This window comes from Malaya genurostris, chromosome 2, assembly GCF_030247185.1.
Source record: "Malaya genurostris strain Urasoe2022 chromosome 2, Malgen_1.1, whole genome shotgun sequence".
NCBI lineage: Eukaryota > Metazoa > Arthropoda > Insecta > Diptera > Culicidae > Malaya > Malaya genurostris.
Window position 1 is genome coordinate 181830993 of NC_080571.1, and position 24998 is coordinate 181855990.

The 24998-nt window shown below is 35.5% G+C and overlaps 1 protein-coding gene across 7 annotated transcripts in view; it reads left to right on the top strand.

The window, feature by feature from the left end:
- The first annotated feature begins 16760 nt into the window (after positions 1-16760).
- LOC131432617 (adipokinetic hormone/corazonin-related peptide receptor variant I-like) overlaps positions 16761-24998 on the top strand; it is a 581002-nt gene continuing 572764 nt past the window's right edge. For 2 of the 7 annotated variants that reach the window (XR_009229919.1, XM_058598991.1), the window contains exon 1: positions 16762-17336. The gene's annotated coding sequence lies outside the window, so the exon portion shown is untranslated. Of the gene's footprint in view, positions 17337-24998 lie in introns of all 7 variants that reach the window. The other 5 variants (XM_058598989.1, XM_058598988.1, XR_009229920.1 and 2 more) reach the window with 4 other exon arrangements.

The window sequence follows — 24998 nt, forward strand, 5'->3', positions numbered from 1 at the left end:
GGCTCCATTTCACAGCCACCAACAGGATTACTTAAGTTTACAGAAATTAAAGAATGGATTTTCTCAGCATTCAATATATCTGAACCCTTACAAACCCTCATAACGGCATTCCTTCCAATAGTTAAAACTTTTTTGAAGCAGTTATCAGCTCAATGGCCAATTGTCTCAGGGTTTGTATCTTTTGATGGATAATTTATCACCCACCGCAAATGATACAATCACTGTCCTGCAGTGGATTTGTCGAAGCATCATGCCAAAACTTGATTCATTTAAAGTTTTATTGCACAGTCAAAAATGTGATGTAAAGCTTGCTTCATTTAGAATTGAAACAAACTTTTGCTCATATTGTGGCGCTCCTGGGGGACGGATTTGGAAGTTCTTGGCACCCACGTGTCGGGAATTTTGTCAGCTTCACGTATGATTTTTGACATTCCGAAAATCGACTGTACTTTCTAAACAATCAACATGGAAGCCGAAAGAAGGGAAAAAATTGTGCACAGTTATTTGGAAAATCCATTGTGGTCTGCATCTAGGCTAACTAAACAGCTTTAATTGTCAGAAATACCGTATGGCACGTTATCAAACGGTGTATGGAAACATTGACAACGATTCGAAAGCCTCAAACCAATCGTCGGAGTAGAACTGTCGACCGGAAACTGCGTGGTAAGATTTTGAAGACGATTAAGAGGAATCCTAATCTGTCGGACCGTAATTTGGCCAGAAAATTCGGTGCTGTCCATAGTACCGTGAGAAGAACTCGACTCCGGGAAGGAATCAAGTCGTATCGAGCTAGCAAACAGTCAAGTCGGACCATAAAATAGAATAGTGTGGTCAAAATTCGTGCTTGGAAATTATATGACCAGGTGCTGACCAAGTTCGACGGGTGTCTTCTGTTGGACGATGAACCTATGTCAAGGTTGACTTCGGGCAAATCCCAGGTCAAAATTTTTACTTGGAAACGACTCGGGGGGATGTTCCAGCCAAATTTAAATTTGTTTTTGCCGACAAATTTGCCAGAAAATTTATGATTTGACAGGGCATTTGCAGCTGTGACAAAAAACGAAAGTTTTCGTTACAATTATGACAATGACATCGGAACTATACCAAAAAGAGTGTCTCCAAAAACGAATTTTGCCGTTCATTCGATCCCACAACCATCCCGTAATGTTTTGGCCATATTTGGCAAGGTGTCATTACAGTAAAGTCGTTCAAAAATGGTATGCAGAGAAAGGGGTCCAGTTTGTTCCGAAAAACCTTAACCCACCCAACTGCCACCAGTTCCGCCCTATTGAGAAATACTGGGAAATCATGAAGAGGAGACTCAAGGCAAAGGGAAAGGTTGTCAGTGACATCAATCATATGACGTCCTGGTGGAATAAGATAGCTAAAACGATGGACGAAGAAAGTGTGCGCCACCTAATGAGCCGTGTTACAGGAAAAATTCAAGAATTCCTTCGAAACCGTGACGAATAATTTTATCCGTATTTTTTCTTAAAAGTATGAAGAAAACGTTACATTTGTATAAAAAAAGATCTCGAATTCAATAATAAATAACTGAAATACAGGCAATTGTCTTTGTTCCAATTCTATCTGAAGCAAGCTTTATTTGCTTTATGCGAAACATGGCTTACTTCAAACATAGCTTCAAATTTTAATGACTTTAACATTATACGTCTCGATAGAGACTCTCCGTTTGGCGGAGTGCTTTTGAAAATTAAGAAATGCTATTCCTTTTAAAGATTGAAAATTCCTTCAACTTCTTGTATAGAAGTTGTTGCTTGTCAAATAAACATTAAAGGAAAAGGCATTTGTAAAGCTTCGGTTTATATTCCTCCAAGAGCACAAGTTGGACAGCGACAGCCCTTCCTGCTCCACGATTGATTCTGGGGGATTTCAATTCGCACGGAATTATGTGGGGTGCCGTTTACAATGATATCAGATCATCTTTAATACAAAATATTTGCGACAATTTCAACATGACAGTAATAAATAAGGGTAGCATGACACGGGTTCCAAGACCTCCTGCACGTCCCAGTGCACTAGATTCATCTCTTTGCTCGACTTCAATTCGACTACATTGCACCTGGAAAATATTGCCTGATTTACACGGTAGCGATCATTTACCAATCATCATCCCAATTAGCAGTAGCAATTGCATTGCTACTTCAGTTAATATCAGGGCCGGTGAAAGAGGTGGGTACGGTGGGTAGCACTACCCACCCGAAAATTCCAAAGGGTGGTAATTACCCACCTGAAATTTCGAACAAAAAACAATGAAAATATTAGCATTATTCATAATAATAAGAATATTTTTATTGTAATTTGGAATAATACATAAAATCATAAAAAATTATAGAATGCTAGTTCCCAAGGTAGAGCAAGGTTGTGAAGATATACCGCAGAAAGGTGAGACGTGACAAGGGTCATTTCAGCAGGCAGAAATCTTAAGCATCTCATCAATGCGAATCACTCGGGTTTCTGAGATACCGCAAAATGTGGGAACAGCATGTCCTAATACGACAGATATCTAATTAGTTGCCATCGAGATGGCGAAGAGACGGGGAAAAGGAGAACGAAAAAGTTAGTGACAAAAAAAAAGATCTTGATAGTTCCAATAAAGATGGTAGACAGGGACGGGGATCGAGTGGATCGGGCGGATGACTACGTTTTTGCTTTCTATACCGGTGTGCAGGCGCGTACCCAGAAAAAAATTTCGGGGGGTGTTTCAGAACATGTTGATCAATTTCCATACAAACGGAACTTTTTATATAATTATTTGAAATTTTTTTATTGTGGAGTCGTTTGTTGAAAATTATTCATTTTATTTTTTACTTATTTGAAAAAAAAAGAGTTTACATAATATCATACTTTTTTGAGTTTCGGAGGGGGTTTGAACCCCTAAAACACCCCCCTGTATACGCGCCTGCCGGTGTGCAAAGTCAAAATACTGAGAACCGTACAAACAGTGTTCAGGTTTTGAACATCTATATTTCAATCATTTTTAATTTATTTAATTTATATTTCTACACTTCGATTGGAGTAGATGAATTCTTTTTATTGAATTGAAATCTATAAAATCATATCTCAGATAATTGGTGATCGAAACTTCAGTTAGTAACGAAAATCTTTGTCATGGTTTCTTCTAACAAATACATACAAGTTCACAGTTTCCATTGAATTTCTGCGTTTCAATGAGTGTGTTCGCTTCTAAGAAAATTACTCATACAAACCAAGATTCTGTATCGAATAAACTTGAACTCTGTGTGGTTCAGAAAACAAGTAAAACTTGCCAACACATCGTTCAAACAGTCTAGGAACTAACCAGAAAAACATACTTTCGTGTGCAGGCATATTTTTTATTCATCAACATTATCATCTTCAAATGACATACAATCGTTCTAGCACTTTTCATAATTTTTCAATTCCATCCTTATAGAATGATTTGTCACTGGTCTAAACATCGGCTTCCTTTGCGGCGATGACTGTCTTATTCGAGCCAAATATTTTTCCCCGGCGTGTCTTTTTCTGATCCGCAAAGGACAAGCAATCGCTGGGGGCTAGGTAATTGTGAACAATGTGGATGAGAAAACAGATCGCAGCCCAATTCGATTAATTTTTTCATTGTTTTCATTGACTTATGGCACGGTGCATTGTCTTGGTTAACGGTGACTCACTTTTGATGGTACTTTCTGAAAAACTTATGCCATGATTGTTCCAGCTACCTGTTACGTTTTCAGATGGCTTTCCCAGTCTGAATGCTGGTATGACTCCGGATAAAAATAATGGATCCATGTTTGGCTCACTGTTCCAAACCAACGCATTATATTTTATTGCGGCAGACTTTTGTTGATTATGAGCGGCCGTGTTCGAGATCCGTTTGGTAACGATTTTTTTATGCTCAGATTTTCGTACAAGATCGTAAAAAAACTTCCAGTTCATGTGCTAACGATCTCAGCATATCTAATCTCACGAACTTTGATTTTGCGTTCATACATCACGATTATCAATACTTGCTTATTTTTTTAATTGACTGCTTCATTTAGCCACGTTCAAAATAAGAATACCACAAACTTTCATTTTTAATGGATCCTAGTGGGGAAAAGACTTCTCAAGCTATAGCTGGGCTTGCGCGTTTTTCCCTTTAAAAAGCAATGTTTTAGCAACACACGGAATTCGTTATTTCCATTTTTCATAAATGAATTAGTAACGCCACTTTTATGTCGATAGATTCACTGTTCGTGGTGCTATTGATGTTAAATGTTCTTTGAAGGTTGGTACTTTGAATTGAAAACAAATATTGGCAATGATTTTGAAGCCAGGTTAAACCTTAGATGCGAAATTTTGTTTTTAAACTTAGTACCGAAAACTCTTCAAACTTCTAATTTACGCGTTTCATGAAAAGTTTTATAGAATCAATATTTTATTTAAAAAACGACTGCACTTTTTAGGGATAAATATCATTTCCATTAGAATAGAGAAATACTTCGAAATAGTGGGTCGTTCTCCGCAGTATGAAAAATTACCCACCTGGGTTTAAGATGTTTCACCGGCCCTGGTTAATATTCCATATGATTTGACAAAAATATTGACTGGAATAAATCCAAAGTAGTATCTCTAGTATTTTAAATTCAATGGAGGCAGCAGAGCAATCCCAAACTAAACGTTTTCCTGGATCAACGACTAACAGAAGGCCTCCCAACCCCTGGTGGGACAAAGGGTGCTCAAAAGCTAAACTCGCACAACAAAATGCTTGCAAGACGTTTCTAAAACAGGGAGGAGGAACTCCTCGGAATTTTGAAAAATTCATGGATTTAGAAACCAAGTACAAGAATATATTTCGGGCCAAAAAAATGTAACTATTGGAGACATTTTGTCGAAGGTTTGTCAAGAGAAACCTCAATGAGCACTCTTTGGAACACGGCCAGACGAATGACGAATCGAAACGTGGGCAAAGAGAGTGAGGAATACTCGAACCGACGGATATTTGACTTTACTAGGAAAGTTTGCCCAGATTCTGTTCCTACGCAGAACATTATTCGGGAATCTCCTCCAAATAATGGTTTTATTAATAGCCCCTTTTCAATGATGGAATTTTCTAAAGCATTCCTGTCTTGTAACAATAACGCTCCTGGGTTAGACAGAATTAAATTCAACTTGGTGAAGAATCTTCCCGACCTCGCAAAAAGGCGTTTGTTGGAATTGTTTAACAAGTTTCTTGAGCAAAACATTGTTCCACCTGACTGGAGGCAAGTGAAAGTTATCGCCATTCAAAATCCGGGTAAACCAGCTTTCAATCACAACTCATATAGACCCATTGCAATGTTGTCCTGCATCAGAAAATTGTTCGAAAATGTTACTTTACGACGTCTCGATACTTGAGTCGAGACGAACGGCCTGTTGTCAGATACTCAGTTTGGTTTCTGTAGAAATAAAGGGACGAATGATTGCCTTGCATTGCTTTCGTCTGAAATCCAAATTGACTTCGCTCAAAAACAACAAATGGCATCTGTATTGTTAGACATAACCTTTTGTCATAGAAACGCATGCACTTTTCAAATGGCGACTTGGCAACATTCAGAATTAGCTTCATGGGTCTCCCGCAAGGCTCATGCCTCAGTCCGCTTCTTTATAATTTTTACGTAAACGACATTGACAGCTGTCTAGTAACCCCCTGCACAAAAAGAAAATTGGCAGATGATGGCGTGGTTTCAGTTACTGGACCCAAAGCTGTTGATTTGCAAAAACCAATGCAAGATACCTTTGATAAATTATCCGTTTGGGCTGTTCATCTGGGTATCGAATTCTCTGTGCAGAAAACAGAGCTAGTCGTCTTTTCAAGAAAGCACGATCCCGCGCAGCTTCAGCTTCATATGATGGAAAGAATGATCCAACAGGTTTTGACTTTCAAATACCTCGGGGTGTGGTTTGATTCCAAATGCACGTGGGGAGGACGTATTAGTTATCTGATAACAAAATGCCAATAAAGAGTAAATTTTTTTCGAAGAATAACAGGATCTTGGTGGGGTGCTCATCCGCAAGATCTAATAATATTGTATCAGACAACGATACTCCCAGTGATGAAATATGGATGCGTTTGCTTCCGTTCCGCTGCAAACTCTCATATTATTAAACTTGAGCGAATTCATTATCGTTGTGTGCGAATTGCCTTAGGCTTCATGCATTCGACACATACAATAAATCTTGAAGTTCTGGCGGGAGTTCTTCCCTTGAAAGATCGCTTTTGGGAGCTTTCATCGCGACCGCTAATAAGATGTGAGGTACTGAATCCCCTGGTTATTAATAACTTCGAGAAAGGCTAGTCGAGCTTCAATCTCAAACAAGATTCATGACAGTATATTTTAACCATATGTCCCAGGAAATAAACACTTCAAGAGATATTCCTAGCCGTGACAGCTTCCTGAATGTTCATGACTCATCTTTATTTTTCGACATATTCATGCAACGCGAAGTGCGTGGAATCCCGGATCACCTACGCTCCATAGAAATCCCAAAAATATTTTCAAGTAAGTTCAGGCATATTGACTCTGAGAAAATGTTTTACATGGATGGATCACGAATTGAAGAGGCGACAGAGTTTGATATATTCAACAATAATGTTTCGGTTTCATTTAGGCTTCAAGAACCTGCATCTGTTTATATAGCAGAGTTAGCAGCAGTTCATTATAGTTTGAATGTAATCGTCACATTATCTCCAAACCATTATTTTTTCTTCACAGATAGTCTTAGTGCAATTGAAGCCATTCGCTCGAACACAACTGGCACGAATGAACCGTTTTTCTTGGGCAAAATAAAACAGTGCCTGAACGACATATTGAATAATAATTGTCAAATCACTATAGTCTGGGTCCCGGCTCATTGCTCCATTACAGGCAATGAAAGAGCCGATATTTTAGCCAAGTATGGTGCTATTGAGGGTGATATTTATGAGCGACCGATTGCTTTCAACGAATTCTATAGCGCATGTCGCCAAAGAACACTAGCCAGCTGGCAACCTTTTTGGGATAGAGATGATCTGGGTCGGTGGATGCACTAAATTAATCCTAGAATATCGACAAAGGCATGGTTCAGAGGACTGGATGTGAGTAGGGATTTCATTCGTATGATGTCCAGACTCATGTCCAATCACTACACGTTAGACGCACATCTCCTTCGAATTGGACTCTCCGAGACTAATCATTGTGCTTGTGGTGAAGGTTATCGGTATATTGATCATGTCACTTGGACATGCGTGGAGTATCGTGATGTCAAATCTCAACTAATAAGTTCTTTGCGTACCTAAGGTAGACTGTCAAATGTTCCAGTTCGAGACATTCTTGCTTGTCGTGACCTTCCATATATGAAACTTCTTTATCATTTTATAAAGACAACTGGAGTTTCAATTTAATAAATGACCCTTTTAAGACTTAGTTCTGATTCCAGGTGCGTCCATGAGTTCAACCAATAGCTAAATTAGAATAGAAATTATGTAATGATACAAACAAGCTCGAAATAGTTTTTGAAATTATCAACAAAATGTCTGAAAATAACAGCTTATTTTATAATTTATAGAAGTTAATCATTTGGTTCAAATAATAATATAGATTCCATAATTAATGGCGAATTACCTCATATGATATTTAAGTAACGAGAGAATATTATTTAGAATTATATTAGGATAAGAATTTTATGTAAAAGTGATGCTACCGCGAAGAAAAACTTATGTAAACTGCCTTAAGAAATAAACGTATTTATGAAAAAAATACAATGATCCCATCTACTTTGCAATCGCTGTGAAAACTGATTTTACAAACGAGATTTGGAGGGCCGAGTGTCATATACCATTCGCCTCAAATTCACAAAATGTCTGTGAGTGTATGTGACAAATAATGTCACTCAATTTTCTCAGAGATGGCTAAACCGATTTCTCAAATGTATGTTCCGATTTCCGGTTTCTGAAGTACAGGGTGATATGCACAAAAAAAAAAGGAAAAAAATAGTCACACACATTTCTCAGAGATGGCTGAACCGATTTACACAATCTTCATTTCAAATTAAAGGTCTTATAGCCTCATGCAATTTTCTTAAATTTCGTTTGGATCCGACTTTCGTTTCCGGAATTACAAGGAAATATGTGCAAACTTATTCAAAAATGCTAGGAAACTATAATACTTCAAAAATACTAGGAAATTTTATAGCCGATTTTCACAAACTAAGAAACAAATAAAAGGTCCTAAAATTCTTTAAAAGGTCCCCGAGAAGCTTATCTAGATCCGTCTTCCGGTATTACAGTGCGATTAGTGAAAATTTACAATTTCATGAGTATTCTTTCACAAGCTATAGCGAAACGAGGTGCACGTTTTTATAAAACTGCTGTAATCAACAACCAAATATCGGACTGATCGAACAACAAAAGAAACCATGTAGCGTGGTTGATTTACGTAACTGAACTGAACAATTGTTTATTCTCTTGTATTCGTTTCCATGAAGTTATATATATAGGTGTACAGGTAGGTTTGCTAATATATATAGGACCAAGGTAGGCAAATCTAAGTAATTCTTAACATCTTTTCCCCTCTTGAAAAAAATATTAATCTGATCAAAAAGTAATATTTAGTATAGATATAAAAGTGATCGTTAATTTTATTTATATAAATTCAAAGGTTAAGCCTTTTTGGGGGATTCCTGACTCTAGTGGATCGTCTTTGTGTATCTACTAAACTGTGTTTAGATTTAGTGATCTCCTGATTGCTTTCGTTCGATTCGATAGCATCTCGACTCACCGGAACGGTATCTAGAGTTGTCGGAATCGTTTGATTTCTTTGTTCGTGGTGAGTATTCGTTTGTTCTTTCGCGCAATGTTGCATTGATGAAGCTATTGGATAATCATAGGGATAACGATTATACATTTCGATGTTGATGGGATAAAGATCACGGTCGAGAGCTTCTCTTAAAGGGCCTGGCCTCAATTGGTCAATGTGTCTTTTCCAAATACGTCCATCTTCTAATTCAACTATATAATGTAATTTTCCCAACCTTTCGGTCACCGTACCAAACTTCCACTTTGAAGAACTCAGAAAATCTCGGGCAGCTACTTTGTCATTTACCGCGAAGCATCGAACCTCATCAACATCCACACGTTTTGTTACTCCTTGTTCATTCTTAGGCACAATAAGATCGATACGTGATTTAATTTGACGACCAAAAACCATCATTGATGGTGACTTTCCCGTTGCAGGATGTATTGTTCGTCTGTATGACATTAGAATTCTATAAAGCTCCAATTGAATATCTTTTCGTTCGCATTTCAATGTTTTTAATTTATCCTTGAATGTTTGAACGAATCTCTCTGCAAGCCCATTTGTGGCTGGATGGTATGGTGCGCCCATTCTGTGACTAACACCATTTTTGGTTAAAAATGATTTGAATTGGTCGGAAGTAAATTGAACGCCTCTATCGCTAACGACTAATTCGGGAATGCCATACGTTGAAAAATATTCCCGTAATTTATCGATAGTTGTGTTGTTTGTCATATCGGGTATGATTTTCACTTCTGGCCATTTTGAGAAGGCATCTACGATGACGAGAAAATTCAGTCCAAGAAAGGGTCCGGCGAAGTCTATATGAATTCGATGAAATGGTTCGGCAGGGTTTTCCCAACGGTGAGTTGCTACTGGCGGGGGGTTTTTGCGTACATTTGCGCATTCCTTACAATCACGTGAGAGATCTTCGATATCACGGTCAATACATTCCCACCAACAGTAGGAACGAGCGAGTGATTTCATGCGACTTATTCCAAAGTGACCCATATGTAACTCGTCTAGAACTCTTTTGCGTAAAACTGGTGGTATGTATACACGTATTCCTTTCATTATGCAACCCTTTTGAAGAGAAAATTAATTCTGATCAACTCCGAGTCTTTCTCGACCCTCTACTATTCTCCCGACTTTCAACCCTTGCAACAAAATCCGCACATTTGAATCCTCTTTCGTGAGTTCCGCTAACTCTTCCGCGGTCTTTGGTAAAGTCTCTATTAAATTTAATTCAATAATATCAACTTCTTCTATACGGTTCTTATTGTTTACATCCTCGATAGGAAGCCGGGACATGGCATCTGCATTTGCATTTTCTTTAGATGAACGATAACGAATTTCATAATCGAAAGATTCAAGAAATACGGCATAGTGCTGCATTCTTAATGCCGATAGAGTCGGAAGCCCCTTGCTTGGAGCCAAAATTTGAGACACCGGTTTATTATCAGTAACTAGAATAAATTTCCTACCAAAGAGATACTGATAAAATTTCTTAACGCCGAATATAATCGCGTATGCCTCTTTATCGACTTGCATGTAGTTTTGCTGAGACTTATTCAAGGTTTGTGATGCGTATTGTATTGGTTTTTCGGATCCGTCAGAATATATATGACTCAAAACCATACCAACGCCATATGGCGAAGCATCCGTTGCTAGCACGAGAGGCAATTTGGGATCGTAATGAACAAGTACTTTGTCCGATTACATTTCTTTCTTAACCCAGTCTCACTTGAACGGTACCTTATCCTTTAATAAATTATTAATCGGATAAATATTTGTGCTCAAATTACTCAAAAATCTTCCGTAGTAATTAACAAGACCGACAAATGCGCGAACTTGTTCTCGATTACGTGGTCTTTGCATATCTTGAATTGCTTCAACTTTCTTTTTCATCTTTCTAATTCCATCCCGATCGATAACAAAACCACAATATTCTATACATTCGGCAAAAAAGTCACATTTGTCTACATTAACTCGCATCCCATATTCATCAAGTCTTTGAAGAACCATTTCCAGTCTTTTGAAATGAGTTTCATCATCGGGTCCCGTGACCCTAATATCATCTAAAAATACTGAAACACCAGGTATGTTTCCAAGCACCTGGGCGATTTCACGTTAAAAAATTGCTGGTGCCGATGCTACACCATACATTAATCGTGACGGTTGGTATAAACCGAGATGTGTGTTCAATATAAGAATTTCGCGATCTTCAGGACGCACTTCCATTTGTAGATACGCTTGAGCTAAATCCAGCTTCGAGAATTTTTTTCCGCCTGCCATATTCGCGAACAGTTCGTCTATCGTAGGTAATGGATGTTCATCAATGTTCAACTGTTTATTAATTGTAATTTTATAATCGCCATACAAACGAACGCGGCCTGAAGATTTCATGACAGGTACAACCGGGGTAGCCCAGGCACTATGATTTACTTTTTTTAAAATTCCGTTGTTAACCAGATTTACAATCTCTTGCTCTACTGATTTACGGATGGAAAAGGGCAAGGTACGCGCTTTGAGAAATATTGGACTATAATTTGGTTTAAGGCGCAACGACGCTTGTATGTTCTTCATCGTACCTGTTGAGTCCTCAAAAACCCTTGGAAATCTCTCTAGCAGCTCTCTAACAGCGGAAGAGTACGAACCCGCGGCAGGTGTTCGGACCGCAATGGTATTGACAGTTAAATGGTAATTGCGTATGACCTTATTCCAATCAAAATTCAACTCCCGCATCCATTCCCGTCCCAAAAGTGGATGCTTCTGTATATTTACGACGAAAAGGCGCAATACGCTTTTACGGCCTTTATACTGAACCTTCACATTGACGTATCCGCACACCTCAATTTTGTTTCCACAATAGCTCACCAATTCAACGTTTGTTTGTTCAAGGGAATCATTTTTCAAAAATTTTCTCTTGTCTGTTAAGCTAATCACCGAAACTGGCGACCCACAGTCTACCTCAAACTTAATAACGACGTCGTTTACTTCTAACGGTAATATGATTTTTGAAAGGGATTTGAATTTATCTTCAACTTTGCAAATATCTAGTACACAAATATCATCCACCTCGGCCTCTTCACTACTTACTGAACAACTCTGATTGCTTCCCTCTTCGATCATATTTGCATGCCATTTCGATTTAAACTTTTGCGTTTTTTCCGTTTTTGCATTCGTGTTTTGTGTAAATTTAAAGCATACCCGTTGAAGGTGCCCTACTTTTTTACAAAAATTTCACCCATCTGGCCCATTTAGTTTTGTCTCGTTCAAATGGATCGATAGTGAAATTCGACCCTGCGATGTTTCCCCCATTTGAAGTTTCTCCTTGCAATGCCATTGTTTCCGTAGTATCAAGCAAATCGCTTTACATCAGCTCTCAGCATACCAACAGCAGCAACGGTGGCAAATGTCACGTACACACGTATAAGCAGCATAAACGTAGTTTGGGACGGGTTGATTTATGTGGTAGTGCAAGCAGATTCTAAGCGCCCCAATACGTAACACCTCAACATTTTCGGCTCCGTCAGCGAAACAGTTTTAAAACACAGGTAGATCCAATTTAATCCTTCCTTCGGTAAACAAAAATACCTCCTCCGAACTATTGACACGTGGATTCTTTCCGATCGTCGCCAAAACTGCTGTAATCAACGACCAAATATCGGACTGATCGAACAACAAAAGAAACCATGTAGCGTGGTTGATTTACGTAACTGAACTGAACAATTGTTTATTCTCTTGTATTCGTTTCCATGAAGTTATAGATATATATATATATATATATATATATATATATATATATATATATATATATATATATATATATATATATATATATATATATATATATATATATATATATATATATATATATATATATATATATATATATATATATATATATATACAGGTAGGTTTGCTAATATATATAGGACCAAGGTAGGGACATCTAAGTAATTCTTAACAAAAACTTATTACTAAATTCATCTAGTTGGTAGAACTTGTTAGATAGTGAACATATAAAACTACTTTGGGACTACAAGCCATCGGTTTCCGCTTCCGAAAGCACCGATAATAGTGAGAAAAATCTCCAAAAACGGAACTCACTTCGATTTCTCAGCAACGGTTAAACCGATTTTTCAGTAGATTTTGCAGGATCGTGTTCACGGACTTCGAAAAAATTGGTTTTCAGAAAAACGCGTTTAAATTTTTCTTATCGAAAAGTGAGTGAAAATATATTTTTGGTAACTTACATTTCAATTGATTTAAAATTTCGACACAATATTTTTGAAATGTTAAACTACACGAACGATTTTCCGAAACTGTGTATCCCTGTTGAAATCGATTTTGAAACAAGTTTGTTGGATTTTCCACTGAGTTGTGGTAACTATTCATGTACTAAGCAAAATATTGAATTTCGTTTTATGTGCTGCGAAAGTAATCCAGTAATCTAAATATTACAACAAACACAAAGTGATCATGAATGATCAGATTACAGCAATCGAGCAATACAAAAGTATTCAAGATTTCAAAGGAATATTTATTGCGAATTGAAAATAATCGTGGTAATCCTTTTCGAGACTGAAAAGTAAGCTATACTGTTGAAAAGACTTGATAAATAGTTTTCTGTATGAGATATGCAGGTGTGCATACATTTCTGTACGTTACAGTTTAACCTGTATTAGTGGCAACTCTTTTTATAAGTGGGAAAATAAAAACAGTCTGGATGATCATGACATAGTGACACATGCGACCACTATCCCAAATTAAAGTTTTGTTCAAATGTTTGATAAAATACTAATCTAAGGAGTACAATTTTTTCATTGAAATGATTTGTTTATGTCATATTGCTTTATTGTATCATTTATATAACATAACGCTAACGATGTGGTACCAATCAAGATGGTATTATACGATGAATATCAACTATTCCTCTTCCCTCAAACCTGGATACAATTCAAGAACGAACCTTTTTCTTTCGAAAATATAAGCGCGTTTCAAGTATAATAGTCTCATGCTGTGCATGACTAACTTCACGAAGACGCTTCCCCTGTCGACACCAAAATTTATGCTAGTCGAAGGATAAACTAGACTTTGCAAAAAAAAACAATTTTAATCCACCTAGTAATGTAATGGTACCTTTCTCATGAACATTAACTTTAACATTAACATTTAACTTTGAAAAATTTACTGCCTAGATAAAAGATTTTTTTTCCATTTTCGTTACCCACTGAAAAAATCAATGACAAAATATTCCATTCTAAATAATGATTAAAGAGACAAAGACTTTGATCTTATTTCAGTTTGTCGGCCTTCCTTTTTCCTATTTCCATTTTAGTTTGAAATTCAGTCTAAACATAGATTTTTTTAAATCAATGCTTTGTGACAGAGTTGGAAATAAGCCCATTTTGCGCATGAAAATGTGAATCAAGACTTCCGATTGTAAATCAAAAAACCGAACAAGGCGAATTAAAAAATTAGATAACAAAACTAAAATTACGATTATTTTTTAAATTGTGGGAAATGAAATTAGAGTTTTAGATCTTTTCAAATTCCAAGTAAAACCAAAATTAATCCTATCAAAAATCATTCATTTCAAAATTCATTATAATATCTACAATAAATATGTGACATGAAAAGATAATGCTGACTATTTTTTTACTGTGAGTCAAAAAATTTGCTTATTTCCACCCCTGCTTTGTGATTGAATTTTTAATCAATTTTGGCCGCAGCATTTATGCAAATATTCTTTCCATATTTTTTTTATTTGGACATCTCTACACCACTGGTACGAGATTACAGAACTACCAGATGTAAAATTACATAAACTTCGCTCAGAATGCAATTCCGATGGACGTCTTTGCAAAAAAAAAGCGGGTGGGTAATGTCAGAGACATAACTGGATGTCGTGAATACGAAAACAACTGACATGTTCCTTAACACTTCCGAATATCAATTAGTTGATCAATTGTATGAATTATGCAAGCATTCCATTTTTTCACATTTTTCGCAAATACAAAGAAGGCTTCACTTGATCTCGATTACTGTGAATTTCACACAGCGAAAAATGCACAAATTTAACCAAACTGTTCTAGATTTTGCACTAAACTGAGGCTTTTTACCTTCGATTTGCAAACAACAAATCCTAATAGTTCTTTAGAAAACTTTTAGAGCCATTAGAACGGCTGATTTTGTGTAATGCTCTTCACCGTTTATTTTTCACCAGTGCAAACGACTGGCAGCTGTGACGTAATCGCTCTTGTCGGAAGCGAAACTAGCTTTGCAAACGACACAAAATACATCTGCTCGCAGTAGCGATAGAATCCAAACTGATCCAATTTTTGTTGAGAAGCTTGTTTTTACCTGATTTGGTTTGTAACTTTTTCACTAATGGGCGGTTTTAACGGCTATAAAAATAGCAGCATATAGAATTTTAATTTCGATATTTCATTTCGGATTTGCATTTCATTGAAAGAAACTATCCGGATGCGGATGCGGGATTCATTCCTGCCTTTCAGAAGGACCAAATTGTGGAACTCACTACGATATTAAACAGTGTTCGGAACATTTTCTCGAACGATTTGTTGTACAGCAGCAGATATTTTGTTCTCTTCCTCAGAACGCGTTCTGATTGGCTGGTGTTGACATGGGTCAAATGAGCCAGGTTTTTCGATAGTGTACTATTGCAATGCTTTTTCTTTACACGCTTAAGTTGAAAAATGTCGATTCTATTGGTAGTTAGATTATATAAATGCTTTCACAGATCACTGAGCTATGAGGTTTCAAAATACGAGAAAGGCAAACGCGCCTTTTGAATTATCCTCTTTGATACTCGTTTATACCAAACATTTCAGAAAAGTTTAATTTTGAATTATTTGAGATTATGTCATACAACTGAATATTTTATCATGAAATTGTGATCATATTTCCGATGGCATGAGCAAAAATTATGTTGATTCGTTAGATACAACAAAAGATATTCACGATCAGAAACTTATCACTCTTTCAGAGGGTAAATTTAGAAAAAGCACCCCATAGTAAAGTAAATCGTATTCACGACAAAATCATTGAAATTATTTTCATTCTTTCGAGTGAACAGCTCGGAAAATGGCTATGATTTGTCGCAACTTCACCACCGTGTTCAACCAAAATCATACACCGATAACAGAAATTCGGTTCGGTGCGTGAATATGTTTTCTTCGTCACGATTGAAATTTCGTGCTCGGTGTCAATGGACTAGCTTGGGTTTTCAACCCAGAGCATCGGTGTCTGTTTTCGTTTTATTCATAGCGCGAACGAAGTCAAGCACCTCGCGCTGTGCGCTTCGTTTGTTGAGACGATTTGGAGTTTTCTCCTTCTGTTCAAGCGCATGTACGGTTTAATTATGCACACCTTGCCATTCTGTACGAAATTCAGGAATTTCATATGGAATTGTTAGATATTTGAATCTAAATTTGGGTAAATAGGTCAAGTCATCGTTGAGAAAAGTGAGCAAGTAAATAAAAATTTATGCTTTCACACTAATCATCCTGTAACTCCGGGATAGGAACTCCGATCATAATGTAATTCTGGAATTTTTTAGGGGTCCTAAGTTCTTTTATTTGAATCTAAGTTTGTGAAAATCCGTTCAGCCATATCCGAGATAAGATAGTGCGCATATGGTTTTGCCCATTTTAACCCATAATTTTGAAACAGGATGTAGGATACATATGAAATACAGGAATTTTGTGTGGTATCACAAGAACTTTTATTTAAATACAAGCTTGTGGAGTCGGTTCAGTTACATGTGACATACGCACATACAGGCATTTGCGTACTCGGCGAACTATGTCCGAGTCTCGGTTAAGAAGTCGGTTTTCACAGTGATTGTATAACCTTTCTTCATGAGAAGGGCAAAAAAAAACAATCTTCATGTTTTCCTCTAGTCGAGTAGTAGATTATACTATAGGAAAGGGAACATAACGGAGTATACACTATATGTGAATAGAGATTCTTTATCAATGTTTTGTACTGCGCAAAACATCACAAGTTAAAACTTATATGCTGGTTTATTCGTGTTCTGACCGCGTTCGAATTAACAAGTCACATTAATGGAATAGAAGACCATTAACAGAAGAAAAGTTAACTGTTTCTTATATTTTAAAACCAGGAGTGATAACAGAGAAGGTGAAAATGATAAGACCTAATCGTGCAGTGAGGAACTTCAGAACAGAAAATAACGTGACAATCGAATTTTGAAGAAATATACCTCTGATGTCAAGATGTTTGTATCAATCCTATCAATTGAACCGCGTTTTATTAACTTTAGCAAATAAATTGGAACGGTCTTTCCAATCATACAATACATCGGATTGAATGTGTTAATAACAAAAGTTACAAAAGCTTTTCAAAGCAAAGCAAATAATGGTAACAAAAAAAACGACAGAATTTCCTTTAAAAAGTTTTGGCAGAGAATGAATGAAAACCTTTCGTATGAAAAAGTCCTATAAAATATAAATGGTGTTGCCTATTGATATAAAGCGACTATTACAAAAGGTAAGCATGAAGTAAAGCGATAAAATAGGTACTGTCGAGTTAAGTCCTATAATTCAGGACATTAAATTCGATTACGTAATATAAATGTTCATTAGTAGTGTTTGTCAGTATTCGTTTCAAATCTAATAATTCTATGAAAGGGTTCAGTTTGAGTTTTGTAATGTTGTAATGAGTGTTTACGTATCCACAGGTTATCCATTAAACCTAAACTGTAAGTTAGCTGCCACATAAAGTCTAACATAAACTAGTGTTTTGGTATAAAATAAGTCACTGTCGTGTAAGTGAAAGTATCAAGCTTAAAATATCGTTAACATTACCCTCAGCAGCTATCATCGAACTTATATAAAATAGATGATTATAGAATTTGTTCGGACCGGACTTGCGGTTCAGGATTCACAGTGTGATTAGCAAAATTTTAATTTCAGGAATCTTCAATGACATAAAAAATGTTTAACTCTCCTTTCTATGATGCCTTGTGTCAATTGAAAATTCAACACTAACCGCTAATACACTGAAGATGAATACAAATTGTATTCGAAATACGTATATGTGATGTGACGTTTATTATACATGATTTATAGTGTTGTGAGATAAATAGTGAATTTGTATAGTGACGTGATATACTTATAACAGAATTAAATGGTAACATTAAATAAATTATCCTTGTAATATCATTCTGTTCAAACACTCAAACGAAAAGTTAATGAGCACTAACCAGTTTGAAATTAATTATAGATGAATTTATAAAACTTATTCACCAATCGATCACTACTTAAACATGTATTGCAACAGAGCAATTGAATTCGAATGCAGATTTTGCACAGGTATTTTTCATGAAGAAAAGCATAAGAAAGCAGAACTTCTTTGGAATTTAAAACAAATGTATTTCAAAAACGTGCTTAATACACCTAGCTGATGATGATGAGATGATACCTTCTTTATCAATCAGCATTTGTTTTTCGCGTGAATATTCTTCGTTGTGTTTAGTTTTCATGAAATCATTTAATTGGCCGTCGTTCTAAATGAAATATAATTTTTAACTGCAAGACGAATCGAAGATAGAAATTGGATGAAGCTTTAAAATTATTCCTATCAAGCTAAACGTGTGACAATCAATTAAGCATGCCATGAGATGGAGAAGCAAGTCCCTCTTTAAAATTTTTGTCATTATACAAGGTACTTCCACTTATTTATTTGGTCGTTAGCTCTCAAAATCTGTGAACCTGATAAATTTATGTGAAATTTTTACAATAATTATCCTGTATCTCCTGAACCGGAAGTCGGATCTGATTAAAAAACGAAGAGATTTCAGGAGACCTTAAGACCTTTTATTTGAATGTTAGATGGACGAAATCGGTTAAGCCATCTACTAGAAAAATGAGTGAAATTATTTTAATTTCATTAAATATAACATCCTCATCCTGTAGTACTGGAACCAGGAGTCGGATCCAAATGAAATTCAGAATGCAAGAAGCATAGGACTGTTTATATAAGTCTTAGTTTGTAGAAATCTGTTAAGCCATCTAGGAGAAAAATAATGAAATTATTTTTCACACACAAATTTTTTTCTCCCAACGAACTTCTTCAAATGGTATAAAGATGTAAGAAGTTGTGTTCTTTCAGCAATTATTGTTGCAAGCAGTTCAAATCAATATAAATATGAAATTGTTATCAATTTGAAAATCCATAGTTCTAATACATATGCCATGTTTGAACGATTATGTTTCCAAGAACTAACCGTGCTTAAATCGAAACGTCATGACAAAGGGCGTATTTTAGGCGCTAAGAAACAATTGCATAGAACAATATTTAAATCGTGTTTCACTTTGCTCCAAAACATCGTTTTATCATCAATATATATCGTTTTATATTTTATTTTTCAGGTCAATACTGACAGCTTACTGTCAAGAAACCGAAATTGTTTACATTGATCCATTGATCCTCGTATAATTCAAAAAGTAAACATCCGATCTATGACATTTGCTAAATACGTCGAGCTGAATCAATTGATATATGACACTTGGTCCCCGGGCTTCAGATAAGTTTTTCAAAGTTTAAGCGAATTCTATAATATATATATATATATATATATATATATATATATATATATATATATATATATATATATATATATATATATATATATATATATATATATATATATATATATATATATATATATATATATATATATATATATATATATATATATATATATATATATATATATATATATATATATATATATATATATATATATATATATATATATATATATATATATATATATATATATATATGCAGAGATCATTCTTTGTAATCGCATCACGTGTATAGCTTCCGGCCGAGCGGTGGCGGAAGAGGAATAACGAAGAGGATGTTTCTTTTTCACAGTTAGAAAAATAATAAATTTGTTTCTTATTTAAACTTTTATTTGTTTTGTAATTCGCAATAACGTCTTGTAGCAAATTCTTCGCAAAACTGTTACCACTTGTTATCTTTTCTCGATGACACTACAGTGGGTCTGTACTGGTCTATGCTTCTTGTGCTATATGTTTTGTTCACGCAATCTATCTTATTCCTTAGAGAAAGTTTCTTCTCTCACTTGTTACCATCAGACTATGTGCTTACAACTTCGATATTTAATTCTATTTATCACTATTCAGAAACTGTTAACATGATTTCTGTCACTCATATTCTGCGAATTCTCTTCTTTGTAATGACTTTATACCCGAATTGATATCACTAAAGAAAACGTTTATTAACACGAGAACTCGGACGAGACGGCCTAACTTATCTGCGGGTCGAATCCCGCGACTAACGCCTATCTACCGCACTCTGTAAAACTGAACTGCTAATTTGTCTACGGGCCGACGCCCGAGACCAACGGCTATTTACCGCGCACTCATTAAAATTGAACTACCTCTAACTCTTCCCAGCTAGGGGTTTTTAAGCTCCTAACATTTACTTTCGGGTGAAGCCCGAAGATTTTAGTACAAGCCGAGCTTGTGATTTCAAGTAGAAAGTTCATCCGACTTTCTCCCGAAGTTCTACCGAAAGTCGAGACCACTGTCGCTAGGCCAGAGGCAGTGACCAGTGTCCGTGAAAATAACTTTGTTTTCTACAACATTACTGTGCTGACTAATGCTCGGGACCGTCTATGGTTTTATAACAGTGACCAGTGTCCGTGAAAATACATTTTTGTTATTGCTCGTCGCGTTTACGCTGACATGAAGGCTTGCCTGAAAGGTGACGAGTTTTTCCTTCACGACTAGGTTGCTGTTCTTGCAATGTCATTATTCCTTCATGGCTCCCTATTTTATTCACAATACTAACATGTTCGAAGGGAAATTTGCTAAGGGCGCTGCACACGTAAGAACGGGTGGACGGATTTACATGATTCTTTTTTTGTTTGATCAGTTTTTACCCTCACCGGGTTCGTACATCAAAAAAATTTGCCGGGAAAGTGGGAAAAAACAAAAAAATTGTTTTGTATGGACAATGGCATTTTCCGTTGAAAAAGCCACCAATGCTTGCTAGATCTACGATTGATGTTTGGCGCGCAGCGAGTTGCATAAGTGTTAGGCCGTCGTAGGAAAGAATACTAGATCGTTGAACAAATTGTTTGGCGCGCAACGAATGTTCTGTGTGGAGATTCTACATGCATACTTGATTCATGTTATTTGTCATTTCGAGTCACGTGCTTAATTGGATATCACAATTATTGCTTGCCAAATGACTCAATAACGGAATGGATATGACTGTTCTAGAAAACCGCTGTAGGCAGGAGAAAAAGTTCAGATATCGTTTACCAGTTGATGGATTGTGTGTAATGGAGTTAGATAAATAATATTGATCATCGTGATCGTGAGTTTAAAAAATCAGAAAATTTTGGAATGAATCAATGAAAATATTGTTCTGTAGAAGTGCTAATGTCAAACTAATAGATTTTTCTTGCATTTTGCTTTCTAATGATTTAGCGCACACAATAAGTGGCAATTAGATATCAATGTTCAATATGGATTTATACTGCCATTTTATATTTCATGTTCTGAGAAGAATGTTCAAAGGTAAGATCAATATCAAATTAAAATTTAAGCGACGTCTCTCCAAGTAACCAAGGAAAATGTCCACTTTATTAGAGCTTTAAAGTACGCGTGGCACTTTATGGCCACTTGAACATACAGAACAAGTTCTGAGAAAACTTTCTCGCTGCTCAAAATCTGTACAAAGAATTGTTTCAAAGTTTTTTTCTGTTGCGTCGGGTGAACAATCAAGTATGAGTAATTCCTTAAAAACGGCCTGTTCAGAATGCTATGTATGCTTCTTAAGCCAAGTCTTTTTTACGAACTTTTGGTTACTTGGACTAAATACAAATTGTAAATAAATCCTACTCTACCAAAAGAACAACTCTAGAAGAAAAAGTGAGCTTTTTAATCGATTACCGGAAGCAAGAATCACATACTAAAAGAGAAAATATCTATTATGTCGAAGCCATTCGAGAAAAATCTCTGTTCAGTGCATTGACTCAAAGGATGAGATGACAATCTGTGCATTTGTTCAATTTTTGCTTAACAGAAGTATTTAATTTTGGGTGATATATCTTTTTTGAGCTAAAGCGAATGAGTGTCGAACTCCGTTGATTGTAGGTTAATGAATCAGAAAAATATTAGAGAGAAACGTCAACCACTTAGTCGTTGGACAATTCTGCTATCTGAAAACATAAAGTCGAACAAATAATGTTTGGGCGAGACGAAGTTCGACGGGTCAGCTAGTATATATATATATATATATATATATATATATATATATATATATATATATATATATATATATATATATATATATATATACTTTATATATACTTCTCTGGTATGTCCGAACCGGTTCGAATAGTAAATGGTAAAAGACCTTTATCACTACTATTCGACATAACAGAGACTTGGGTGATGCGCATTGTTCAGATGCCTAAGCCCCACTCCTCTGGTAGAAGGTAAAAGTTATGTTACTAGAATATTTCTGCTTGCTTAAATGACCCTTTGTCACGTCTCACCATTCCGTTCTATATATTCACATCCTTTCTCTCCCTTGAGTACTATCATTCTATAATTTTTATTTTCCGTTTCTACAAAAGAAAATGGTCTCTGGTTAGGAGAATATCGCAAAAAGAGATATATATATATATATATATATATATATATATATATATATATATATATATATATATATATATATATATATATATATATATATATATATATATATATATATATATATATATATATATATATATATATATATATATATATATATATATATATATATATATATATATATATATATATATATATATATATAAATATAAGCGAAAACGGTTGTTTCGAATGATTTGGTGTTTTCTGCAATATGAATAAAATGTTGTACATTGGTTTCATTCCGAAAAGGGTGTATTCTCGATATTTGCCTTTCTCATATAGAAAGGCTATGCAATCACTGTGAAAACCGACTTTACAAGCGAGACCATGTCATATACCATTCGACTCAGTTCGTCGAGATCACAAAATGTCTGTGTGTGTATGTATGTATGTGTGGAGGTGACACTCATTTTTTTCAGAGATGGCTGAACCAATTTCCACAAACTTTGATTCAAATGGAAGGTCTCGAGGTCCCAAATAAAGTTCCTGAGTTTCATTTGAATCCGACTTCCGGCTCTGGCATTATAGGGTGATAAGCATCAAAAGGGAAAAAAAAAGTCACCCACGTTTCTCTGAACCGATTTTCAAAAACTTAGACTCAAATAAATGGTCTGTGCAATTTCATACTGATTCGACTTCCGGTTCTGAAATTATAGAACAATGAGTGTCGAAAAATTCAAATCGTCATTCAAAACGACGATGCAAAACTAGTACGCGACGGTACGAGCGGCTTTGCTCCGTTCGCAACGTGCTTTGTTCAATTTGGTATAGCGTGCAGTTTTGCTACATTAAAATTGATATTTTTCAGGTGAAAAAATTGTAAATTTTTAATTCTTTTATTTTTTATTAACTATTTATTTAAATATGAGTTAAAATAAAATTATTAAGAATCAAATTGGGTGTTCAGCCACAAGTGGTGATTTTGCAGTCTTATTATATGCATGATTTGGTTATTCCCATTAGGACATCATTTGCTTCCTCAATTCTGAGATTTTTGTGTAGGGAAAATTTTAAACCTACTTGTATTGTGTAATGTGGAAAAGGAGCTTATATACTAACTTACTAACTAATACAGAGAGCGAATCGATTCAATTGAAGATTGCATCGATTTTTGTCGGAATTTGCTTAAATTGTTATATGACATTACATCTAATGGTTCTATATTTGTGAGTCTGTGTAACTCATTTGTACTAAACCAGGAAGGACGCTTCAAAATCACTTTCAGAATTTTATTCTGAATCCTTTGAAGCGTTTTCTGTCGGAATTTACTTGTAATGTTATATGACATTACATCTAATGGTTCTATATTTGTGAGTCTGTGTAACTCATTTGTACTAAACCAGGGAGGACGCTTCAAAATCATTTTCAGAATTTTATTTTGAATCCTTTGAAGCGTTTTCTTCCTGGTTGAACAACAACTAGACCAAATTGGTACTGCATAAAGCATGGCTGGTCTGAAAATTTATTTATCAATTGACTATTTGTTTTTTAGACAGAGCTTAGAATTTCTGTTTATAAGCTGATATAAACATTCAATATATTTATTACACTTTGCCTGGATTCCTTCAATGTGATCCTTGCAAGTGAGTTTTTTGTCATATGTTAAACCTAAGTATTCAGCTTGATCAGACCATGTCAATTCCAAGCCATTTTATCTGAGAATGTGATTATTGTTTGGTTTATGAAAACAAGTTCTTGGCTTATGAGGAAAGATAATTAATTGCGATTTTGCTGCATTTGGTTTAATTTTACATTTTGACAGATAATCACTGAAAATATTATACAAGATTCAGTCGGTGTTGAACAGTCGTTCGCACCGCACGCGTATAGCTCTTGGGTACTGGAATATTTTTCTGGCTGCCTAGAGTTTCATTGATTCAAAGCTTCAGTCTTTTTCAATGCTACCTGAATCACTAACAGTCTTTTTAAGTACTTACAATTAATCAGCCTTTCTCAAGGCTATACAATGAGTGATATTTGAGTGACTAAATAATACAAAGAGTGACACTAGAGTGACTAAGAACTTTATCAGCCTTTTTTCAGGCTAGCTATTCAAAGAACTATTCTTCGAACTAATCAGTCTTTATTAGGACCACCACAAAATCAGTTTTTATCAAGACTTTTCCAAACTCCGAGTCTAATCGAAGACTAATTTAGCCTTGTTAATTAAATTTCTTTCATTTCAAAAATGCCTGCATCCAACCGGAAAGGCAACAAGCCTAGGGCTTAAAAATAATTCAATACGAAATAAATCACAATCCGTTATTCAACATTTTCCTAATAACATTCACGATGTTATAGAATCTGAATGTAAAAATAAAAGACAACGGACGGATTTACCTTCCGTTGATCCTATGCCGTCCAACAATATTTACGAGATTCTTCCTGAATTCGATAGTAGCGGCATAGAAGAATATTCTTCAAAAATTTCCAAAATTGACGCTTGTCAGTCTGGGAAGAAACAACA